This window comes from Urocitellus parryii, chromosome 1 (genome assembly GCF_045843805.1).
Source record: "Urocitellus parryii isolate mUroPar1 chromosome 1, mUroPar1.hap1, whole genome shotgun sequence".
In the NCBI taxonomy this organism is placed as follows: domain Eukaryota; kingdom Metazoa; phylum Chordata; class Mammalia; order Rodentia; family Sciuridae; genus Urocitellus; species Urocitellus parryii.
In genome coordinates this window covers 167585731-167597129 of record NC_135531.1, presented here as the reverse complement: position 1 = coordinate 167597129, position 11399 = coordinate 167585731, and the positions used below count along the sequence as shown (strand labels likewise).

At 49.9% G+C, this 11399-nt stretch overlaps 1 pseudogene; it reads right to left on the bottom strand.

The window, feature by feature from the left end:
• Positions 1-7155: 7155 nt before the first annotated feature.
• Positions 7156-8045, bottom strand: LOC144257340 (olfactory receptor 2C3-like; annotated as a pseudogene).
• Between the last annotated feature and the right edge of the window lie 3354 nt (positions 8046-11399).

Genomic DNA, 11399 nt, shown 5'->3' with positions numbered 1-11399 from the left:
AGGGTCACCAGGAGCTCAGGCTGTGGATGCCTCCGGATGTTGCTGGAAATAGCCCAGAGCATCAGGAGGGTTGCTGGGCCTCCAAGAGTCGGCCAGACTGTCCCATCACAGGCACCCCTTGGTGTCCATCTCTTGGTGACATTTCTGCATTTGCCAGGGTGTCAGCTATGAGTCAACATCATTTCTCTCTGTCCACAGGGAGGACACTTCCTCCCACAAGTGACAGGGCAGGTGTCAAACCAGCCTTCTGCTTTTCAGGTCAGTTGTGGGGCCTCCTTGCAAGGACCCATCACTGGGACTCCTGCATGACACAGTGGCAGAAAACTAGCCAGGCTCCCCCATCCCCACGTCCCAGGTATGAAGCCAGCCATGCTCTGAGGGCCTCAGCTGCCTGTGACATGGAGGAGGTGGGGATGCATTCCTCAAGACGCCCTCTCCAGGGTCCAGCACACCGCTGGCCGGCTGTCTGCAGAGCAGACCCTGTCTCGGCACGACTCCTCTCCGACAGTCTCCCAGGGGAAATGCCTGGCGCTCTCTGAGTCCCATTTCTACCTGTGCCAAGGAGTCCCTGCATGTACTCTAACTGACTGATTGGTGCACACTCTCTGTGCATGTTTAGGAGGCTCCTGGGAGCTGGGATTCGGGTGCTCACTGGGTGGACATGGCCTCAGGGTCACTAGCACAGCATCACCGTGGCCTCTGCTGCTTCCTCAGGGAGTCCCTTCACACTGCTCTCTTCTGGGAGGGACATAAGGTACTGTGCTCACCGCACTCACATGCTGGGACAGAACCTGACCCTCCTGGCAAACACCAGTGGTGCTGTGGATGGCCCTCTACCCCTCCTTCTGGCAGGCTGCTCTCCAGCCCTGGTGACCTGCCCCTGCTCTCCCTTCCCAGGTCCACCTGCAGGTATTGCATAGCCCTGAATTCCCAGGTAAAGCACTCAGTGAACATGCTGTTCCTTCCCCCATGACCATGCCCAGGCACAGGGCTGGTGAGTGCCACTCTGCATCCTGGAACTGCAGGTGGTGACCTTCAGAGCCAGCTGTTAACAAGGTGAACTGGTGAACCCTAACCACAGTCAGTGGACTCTTCAGTTTTAGGCTGGGAGAAATGAGAGTCTTGAAGATAAGGACCCCAGAGAATGGGGTTGTTAATGCCATTCTGTTTTGATGTTGCTCTCAACTTCCAGTTGGAGAGGCCTAAGTCTGAAATTGTTTGAAGTTAGTCTCAGCTTCCCTTCTGACCAGTAAGAGGTTGGCTGGATCAGGAAGTACTGCTGTTTGGAGTTTTGTCCACATGGGCCAGATCGGTGCACTATGAGGCTGGGGCTCCTGAAGAGTTCCATGAGTGGGGTTCCAGAGGCTGGGCCTGAGGGCTAATCAGGTCTCAGGGGAGCTTAGATCAACATACCCCTAAGGCCTGGCAGTTGCTGATCTCTGTCAGGAGCTGGATCTCATGAACCTCTCAAGAATTCTACTCCAGGCACCAGGGAGCCAGTCCTGCACACTTTCTGCTGCCTCCAACACCATCTTCCCAGGCTTCATCCCTGGGTGTATTCGTACCTTTCAGATTCCCAGCCCACTTCAGCTGGTTCCATGAGCCACCAGACTCAGAGAGGAAGACAGCTGCACTCCCCTCCCTTTCTCTGACTTGAATCCGCTGGGCACAATCTTCTCTGTGTTCTGCTAGGTGCACCCTAGGCCACATGGTAGGTGCTTGCTAGGATGGTGTGGCAGTGTTTGCTCTATATCTGGGCTCCATGGCAGCAGCTGCAGCAATTGCTTCAAAGTGGCCCCTGCTTCTGCTCTCTGTGGCCAGCTGAGAAACAGAGAGTACTTTTCAAGCACCAGTGCACAGAGGAGCCTCTGGGTCAGTAAGTGTAGGCAGCTCTTGGTCTCCTGATTATCCCCAAATCTGGGTTTCTTTATGTTGTCCCTCCTTCTGTGTTGAATCAGCGCCATCATCACTGTCACTGATATCCTTGATGCTGCAGCAGCTGGGCTCCAAGGTACTCTTTCTTCTTCGTTTACTGTCCCAAATTTCTAAGTCCCTCAGCCACTGAATGTTCAGTATTGAACTTTAGTGAAACCCCTCTTTCACTCACCTTGCTGAGAAGCAGTCCTCCTGTGCTCGAATCCTAAGCCTCAGAGAGACAAGGAATGCAGCTTTCTTCTACTCTGCTATCTTCTGACCCCCCTAAATTGTGTTAAAGGTTTAAGTCACATGAGCCCAAAGGCATTTGGATCCATTTCTTTTGTTTTCTCAAGAGCACTTATTTATCCATTAGCCAATTTTGGTATCTGTATCAGGTAACGTACAGGTAAAAGCACATCAAATCCAGCTTGCACACACATACGTAGAAACAGACAGGAAACCAGGGTTGTATAACTTATCTAGATTTAACATTGGCCAGGATTTTTTTCCACACATATTTACTGGTGAGTTATAGTTGTACATAACGGTGGGGTTTGTTGTTATGTATTCATAAGTACACACAATAACTGGCCGATATCATTCCTTAGTATTTCCTCCCTGCCTTCCCTCCTCCCTCACCCTGATCCCTTTCCTCTACTCTACTGATCTCCCTTCAGTTTCCATCAGATATCCCCATCTTTTCCTTTTTCCCTCTCTAGCTTCCGCAGATGAGATAAAATATGTGACCCGTGACTTGCTGAGTTTGGCTTATTTAGCTTAATATACGGGTCTCAAGTTCCATCCATTTTGAAAATGACAAAATTTCATTTTTCTTTATGACTAAATAAAACTCCATTGTCTGTGTATGCTGCATTTTCTTTATCCATTCATCCACTGATGGACATGGAGGCTGGATCCAGAGTTTGGCTACTGTGAATTGTGCTGTGTTAAACATGGGTATGCACAGATTGCTACATACAGAATGCTGACTTTAATTCTTTAGGATAGATACTGAGCTGTGGCATGGCTGGTTACATTGTGGCTCTGCTGCTACTCTTTGGAGAAGGCTCCATACTGATTTCAATAGTGGTTGTCCTAATTTACAACCCCCAACAGTGTAGAAGTGTTCTTTTTCCCCCACATCCTCTCCAGCATTATTATTTATTATCATTTGTCTTCTTGATCACTGCCATTCTGACTGGTGTGAGATCAAATCTCAGTGTAGTTTTGATCTGCATTTCCCTAATTGCTAATGATGTTGAATATTTTTCATATATCTATTGGCCATTGGTTCTTCTTCTTTTAAGAAATGTCTGCTTAGTTCATTTGCCCATTTATTAATTGGGTTATTTGGTCTTTTGTTTGTTTGTTTGTTTTTGGTGCTGTTTTGAGTTCTTTACATATTTTAGATACTAATCCTCTATTTGAAGAGTAGCTAGCAAAGATTTGTTCCCATTCTGTGTGTTCTCTTTTCACATTTCTAATTGCTTTTTTTTTTTTTTTAGCTGTGCAGAGCCCTTTGATTTGATGGCATACCACTAATTAACTGTTGGAATTATTTCTTGAGATTTAGAGGTCCTATTGAGAAATTAATTACCTGTGCCTCTATGTTGGAACATTGACCCTTCATTTTATTTTAGCAGTTTCATAGCTTCTGAAATGATTCCTAGGTCTTTGATCCATTTTGAGTTGATTTTTGCAGAGGAGAGATTAGGGTCTAGTCTCATTCTAAATATGGATAAGCAGTTTTTCCAGCATCATTTGTTAAAGAGGCTGTCTCTTATCCAGTGTATGGTCTGGGCATCTTTTCAGGGATCAGATGATGTTATTTGTGCAAGTTTGTCTCCTTGTCTTCTGTTCTGTTCCACTGGTCTGTGTGTCTGTTTTCAGGCCAGTGCCCTGCATTTTTTGCTGTTTCGCTCTGCAGTATAATTTGAAGTTAGGCATTGTGATCCTCAGGCATTGCTTGCTTTCTTTCTTCTTTTTTTCCCCCTTAGAATTTCTTTGGCTTTTCTGGGTGTTTTAATTCTCAAAATGAATTTGAGAACTGTTTTTTTTTCTAGTTCTGTGAAGAATGTCATTGGTATTTTTGAATCTGTATATTGCTTTTTATTAGTTTGGTCATTTTAACATTATTTATACTGCCTGTCCATGAAATGGGAGGCCTTTCCATTTTCTTATGTCTTTGTCAATATCTTTCTTTAGTGTAATAGTTTTTATAGTAGAGGGCTTTCACCTCTTTGGTTATATTTGGTCTTAGGTATTTATTTTTTTAAGGCTATTGTGAATGAAATTGTTTCCCTGAGTGTATCCATTTCTTCTAGGTTTTTGTTACTGAAATACATGTTTTCAAAATTATCCTCAGGATTTCTATGATGTTTGTAGTGATTTCTCCTTTCTCATCTCTAATGTCGTTCATTTGAGGTCATCTTTCTTTTTATTTGGTTAGTTTGGCTAAGGGCTTATCAATTTGTATATCTTTTCGAAGACCAACTGTTTTTGATCCTTTGTATTTTCTTTTTAAATTCTCAGTTTCATTGATTTTGATTCTGATCGTAATTATTTCTTTCCTTCCACTGGTTTTGGAATTTGTTTGTTCTTGTTTTTCAAGGACCTGGAGATACATCATTGTGTTATTTATTTGGGATCTTTCTGATTTTCTTATGTAGGCACTCATAGCCATAAGCCTTCCTAATAGAATCACCTTGTTATTATTTCAGAGGTTTGATCCAAACAATTTTGAAATTTCTCCCCTTATTTCTTCTATCACCCAATCATTATTCAAAACTGTATTGTTCAATTTCCATGTGTTTATGTAGTTTCTGTGGGTTTTTTTCTGATTTATAATGTGATTCCTTTATGATCCAATAAGATGCAAGAAATATCAATCTTTTGAATTTTTAAAAGTTGATTTGTGGCCTAAAATATGGTCTATTGTGGAGAAGGATCCATAAGCCACTGAGAAGAAAGTGTATTTGGCTCTTGTTGGATTAAATAGTCTGTAAATGTCTGTTAAGCCTATTTAATTTATAATATTTTTCAGGTCCAAACAGTCTTCACTGAGTTTATGCTGAGATGAGCCACCTATTGGTACCAAGTAGAGCTGAAGTTTGAGGGTCATTACTTTGTGTGTGGAGGAAGGTGCACTCTCTCTCATCTGGATTTAGTTCAGCAGCAGTCTCTCCTCCTTGTGAACTTGTGGTGTCCCTGCAGATTCCCAGCACCTCACAGAATAGGGAGGAAACAAATAATAGCCACAAACAATGCAAGAAATAAACAACATTAAAACAAATGCACAGTCCTTACTATGATACCCACAACACTAATTAACAAGAGACAGGAAAGGTGGGGTCAGCAATTGCCAACAGCAAGAAGTCAATAACCATGATCTAGATGCCAGCCACGTGGTTCATGCTGGGAGAGCTGCAGCAGCATGAACAGGGCAGGAGTTATGCAGACCAAATGTGCTAAAAGGTGCTGAAACTACAGCTCATTGTAAAAGAATGGGATAGAAAGGTAGGAGAAAGTTTAGAATGCTCAAACTGAATGGAAAGAATGGAAAGAATGCACAAGAGAAGTATCCAGCAATGGTTATAAGAAGGAGGAGAAAAAACAGAGAACAAAAAGTAAATGGAAAGAGAGAGCAAGAGAAATTGGCTGTTAGTGGGAGAAGAAAGCAGGAGAAGAGAAACAAACAAAACAAAACAAAGGAAAACCAAAATAAACAAGCAAAACTTTTAACCCTGAAGAGACAACATGGGGAAAAAGGATTGTCATAAAAATTCTGAAGATGAGAAAAGGGAAACAAATATGTAGGTGTATAGACCCAGGAACCAATCGGCACAGCAATAACAATAACAAAAAAGGGAAGAAAGAAAGAAAAAGAAAAAAGGAAGAAGGAAAAAGAAAAAAGGAAGAAGGAAAAAAATTCTTCATGAAAGTAAAAAACATTGGCTCCACTTGGCTGCATTGAGGTGTCCAAACCAGTGGCTCAGGAGGCTGAGGCAGGAGGATGCAAGTTCAAGGCCAGCTCAGCAACTAAGTGGGACCTTGTCTCAAAATAAAAAGGGCTGGAGATGTGGCTCAGTGGTTAGGTGCCTCTGGGTTCAATCCCCAGTACTGGGGGAAAAAAAGGTGGAAGTTTGCTGCATATGCCTGAGTGTCTTCTCCAGTTTTCTTGAGCTATGTACTGGGGCTGGGGTGGGACGGGGCTTGGACTGGTGACCTCTTCCTCTTTCTGTCACTTACTGAGCTGCAGCTAGAGGGGCCTGAAAGTGAGGCTGGTTAGAACAGCTCTGAGCCTCCCTTCTCACCGTGATAAGGTGGGATGGGGTGGGAAGGGTTGTCAGCTGGATTCTTTTGCTCAGACCAGATCCATGTACTGCAGGATGGGCTGTGAAAGAGTCCTAGGAGGAGGTTTCAGCAGCTGGGGCTTGGGGACACTCAGGCCCTGAGGGCTGTGCTGGGTGGAGGCTGCTCTGGAGAGATGAGATCAACACGCCCTGGCTCTGGACAGAGGCTGATCTCTGCTGGGGGTCTGCACCTCAGGAGCCTCCCAGGAGGAGGACTCCTCTCCACACATCCTGGAGTGCACAGCAGGGCACGTCCCTCTACCCCACCACAAGGGGGTGCTGAGGCTCCACTACAGAGGTAGGACCACATCCTTAGCCCTCGGCTACAGGACTCACCCCAAGGGCCTCTCTCCTCCCTGAAGCAGGGGTTGGGATGGCACGTCCCCACCCTCTGCTCCATAGTGGTTTACCTGGGACCCACCTCTCTGAAGCCATCTAGGGCTCACCAAGATGGTCCTTGTCAGCAGAAACTCAGATTAGTTGGAGGGGGCTTCCTGTGAATAACAGAAGAAACCCCTGAGACCCTCCCCACAAGAAAGTTAGTAGGTGTTAAGGAGATCACACTGGGACGAGGGACAAGAAAAATATGTGGTTCTTATAAAACCCCAAAGCATTGGAGGTAAAAGTGTAAGCACACCTGTGGACTGACAAAGCCAGACTTCAAACCCAGGTCACACCCCAGAGCTCGGCAACCACCTAGCCTTTATTAGGTTATCAATGTCCACTCACTGAGTCACTGAAAGCACCCTCAAAGGCAGACATAATTACAAACAATGAACAGTGCATCAGTAACAACACAGACGTGAAACACTCGTGCATATCAGTGTCCACAGGACGGGATGCCAGTCATCACACGCATACACAGAGCATATGTAACTCTTCACGGTCATGATCGGCACACTCCCAGCAGGGCTCCAGCACAGAATCTGAGCGCATTCTTCACGTCCCGGTTCCTCAGCGTGTAGATGAGGGGGTTCATGGGAGCTGCTCTTGGCTGGCTGCAGGTACATGAAGAGGATGCTCCCATAGAACAAGGACACAACGGCCAGGTGGGAGGAGCAGGTGCTGAATGCTCTTCTCCGCCCTTCTGCTGACCGGATCTTCAACACAGCCTGGGCAATGTGTCCGTAGGACACTAGGATAAGGCCCAGTGGTAAGACCACAAAGATGAAGCTAGCAACGTACATCTCGACTTCGTTGAGCCTGGTGTCCACACAGGCCAGTTGTATAATGAGAGGCATCTCACAAAAGAAGTGGTCCATGCGATTGTGCCCACAAAGAGGCAGGAGCATGGTGAGCGTGGAGCCGACCATGCTGGTGGTCAGGCCCCCAAACCAGGAGGCAAAGGCCAGGCCAAGGCAAAGCTGTGGGTGCATGATGACAGTGTAGTGGAGGGGCTTACAGATGGCAGCATATCGGTCATAGGACATGACGGCCAGGAGGACACACTCGGTGGCCCCCAGCCAGTGAGACACATAGAACTGCACCACGCACCCGCCATAGCTTATGGTTTTCTGTGGTCCCCAGAGGTTGACCAGCAGTTGTGGGACAATGCTTGTGGTGAAGCTGATGTCCAGGAAGGACAGGTTGGCAAGAAAGAAGTACATGGGCGTGTGGAGGCGCACGTCCACACGGGGGGACCAGGATGATGGTGGCATTGCCCAGGATAGACACCACATAGCACACCAAGACCACCAAGAAGAGGATGGGCTCCAGTGAGGGGCGAGCAGAGAAGCCCAGGAGCACAAACATGGCAGGAGAACTTCCATTGGTCATTTCCAGCCTCTGATGCCCAGAGGGTGGGGCCAAAAGGCCACCCATGCTGGGGGCACAGGACATGATGCAGGAAGCCATCTCACCACTTAGGAGCCAGCCTGCTCCCCGAGCTCTCAGAATGCTCCTGGATGGCTTTGCGTGGTCTTCCTGAGGCAGAGAGCCCGAGTGAGAGGCCTGGACAGGCATGGCCCAGGGAGATGTGGAGGTTCATGCATGACATTAGCACTGGTTCCAGTGGAAAGGTCACTTGTGCCAGCAGCATCTGGCCTGTGCCTGAGTGTGCAGTGACACGGGGGTGCAGTACCGGGCAGAGAGTGGTGTTCCATGTGACGAACTGCAGGGCAGGAGTCACATCAGAGTCCTGCCAATTACACAACCAGCTTTGTCCGTGACATCTCCAGACTCACCCCTCCTTGCCACCCAGGGTCCTACCTCCTGGCCTTCCTGTGGCCATTTTCCACCTGAGATTTGATCTGATACTCTATCTTGTCTCCGTGCTTCCTTTCCAAGTCTTCCCTCAAAACCAAGCAGGACACTAAGATGTGCTAGGACCACAGGACCTGTGCCCAACCCCAGGGCCTTGGTGCAGAGATGGCCCCTGCTCCACGCTCTGTAGCAGCCAGCCTCCCGGACTCTCACCCACTCCATCGTGGCATTTTCAATGGTGGCCTGTAATGGAGGCCCTCCTCAGTGCCCTCTCCACCTCTCCTCGCCTGCCCTCAGCCTTGGTGGCTACCACCCTTGGCCAGCTGCTCTGCCAGTATGCTGGACCCTATCTTACTCATAGACTACCAGTTCCCTGTGGGCTCAGTCCTTTGGTTTATTTGCTTCTGGGTGCCCAGAGTCTGTCAGGGTCTGATGCAGAGTCACTTCATGTGTCTTTGTGGATGTGACCTGATGGGTGATCAGATGGCCTGTGGTCAGGGCAGTGCAGACCTGGAGTTGAGGGGCTGCTAGCAGAACCTCACTGGGGTTGGCAGGAAAGGTGTCTTGGGACTGCCAGTGGCTTGTGGAGAGACCCAGAACATGCTCTGCAGAGAGGGAACCAACCAACCACGTCTGAGCACCTGTTCACCTTGGTAACAGCTGGCTCTGTTTCAGGATGCAGAGTGGCACTCACCAGCCCGGTGCCTGGGCATGGTCAGGGGGGCAGGAACAGCATGTTCACTGAGTGCTTTACCTGGGAACTCAGGGCTATGCAATACCTGCAGGTGGACCTGGGAAGGGAGAGCAGGGGCAGGTCACCAGGGCTGGAGAGCAGCCTGCCAGGAGGACGGGGTAGAGGGAAACCCACGACACCACTGGTTTTTGGCAGGAGTGTCAGATTCTGTCCCAGCATGTGAGTGCGGTTGACCACAGTACCTTATGTCCCTCCCAGAAGAGAGTAGTGTGAAGGGACTCCCTGAGGAAGCAGCAGAGGCCACGGTGATGTTGCGCTAGTGACGCTGAAGCCATGTCCACCCAGTGAGCACCCGAATCCCAGCTCCCAGGAGCCTCCTAAACATGCACAGAGAGTGTGCACCAATCAGTCAGTTAGAGAACATGCAGGGACTCCTTGGCACAGGTAGAAATGGGACTCAGAGAGCGCCAGGCATTTCCTCTGGGAGACTGTCGGAGAGGAGTCGTGCCGAGACAGGGTCTGCTCTGCAGACAGCCGGCCAGCGGTGTGCTGGACCCTGGAGAGGGCGTCTTGAGGAATGCATCCCCACCTCCTCCATGTCACAGGCAGCTGAGGCCCTCAGAGCATGGCTGGCTTCATACCTGGGACGTGGGGATGGGGGAGCCTGGCTAGTTTTCTGCCACTGTGTCATGCAGGAGTCCCAGTGATGGGTCCTTGCAGGGAGGCCCCACAGCTGACCTGAAAAGCAGAAGGCTGGTTTGACACCTGCCCTGTCACTTGTGGGAGGAAGTGTCCTCCCTGTGGACAGAGAGAAATGATGCTGACTCATAGCTGACACCCTGGCAAATGCAGAAATGTCACCAAGAGATGGACACCAAGGGGTGCCTGTGATGGGACAGTCTGGCCGACTCTTGGAGGCCCAGCAACCCTCCTGATGCTCTGGGCTATTTCCAGCAACGTCCAGGGGCATCCACAGCCTGAGCTCCTGGTGACCCTGGAGCTAGCCCAAAGGCCACAGCCCCAGCAGAGGAAGAGGTGGCCTCTGCCAAGGTGACAACCACACTCTCACCTCAACACTGGAGATGTCCTCCTGCAGAAATAAGCCAGGCACAGAGTGGAGGTCCCCGTGTTCTCTCCTGTGTGGAAGAAGGGAGACAGAGGGGAGGGGCCACCCATGGAAACAGGGAGCTGGAGGAGCAGAGGAAGGGGCTGGGGGGAGGGAGCAGCTGCTGCCTGGAGTTGGCCCAGGGATGCTCTGTGTGCCCTGAGCACAGCCAGGGACCCAGCTGAGGCACACATAGCCCAGTCAGAAACCCTGAGTCAGTGGAGGAAGACCAGCAGGGCAGGGGGAAGATGAGGGAGCGAGGGGCATTGGCAATGAAGGCAGCCAGTTCTGTCCCACATGGGTACGATCCTGTCACAGTGAACCATGCTATCACGCTCAGCTCCGGTCCCCAGTGACACAGTTGGCACCCTCACTCTGCAACTCGCCAGCTTCCCTCCTCCATGCCATGTCAACAGAGAGTGGTGGCCCAGTGACCCTGAGAAGAGCCATGAGTCCTCATTGGCCTGAGCTCACCATGCAGCCCCATGTGCCCCCAGTGTGTGGACGACCGCTAAACACCCTGGCCATGGAGGAGGAGGGCAGAGCATTTCAGTGATCCGTGCCCCTCAGCCTGCACTGGACTTACCAGGAAGCCTGGGACCCAGTCCCCTTGTCCCCCACAAGAGAGGAGCAAACCCAAGGTCACTCAGGAGGGTGAGCCAGCAGCCACCTTCTGCTTCCTGCAGGGGACATGGAGGAAGGGGGACAACCTTGGGAACTGGTAATGCCCATGCATTCAGAGCATGTGGGATCGGGAGGGGCAGATCAGCCCTGGGACCTCACCATCCCAGCTCTGGGAAGCCAGCTCAGTGGAGCAGCATGCCCAGCTCTGCCCAGCGCACATCCAGGGACACCTTCTTAAGTCTTAGATCAGATGCCTTGGAACTGAAAACACACCCAGCTTTGCTGAGAAGAGAATAGCCCATGGAGGGAGGACAGCCCGCCATGTTCCAGAGGGGAAACGCAGGGGACCCCAGGGACATACTGATGCACAGCCCTGCACGTCCTGAGCCTGCTGCTCATCCCTGGAGCTTTCAAGAAGAGAGGAGGCTGCGGGGGTGCTCCAGGGAGTGGAGTGCAGGAGGGACACTCGGGGACTGTTCCCTGTGGACAGTTACACTCTCTGCAG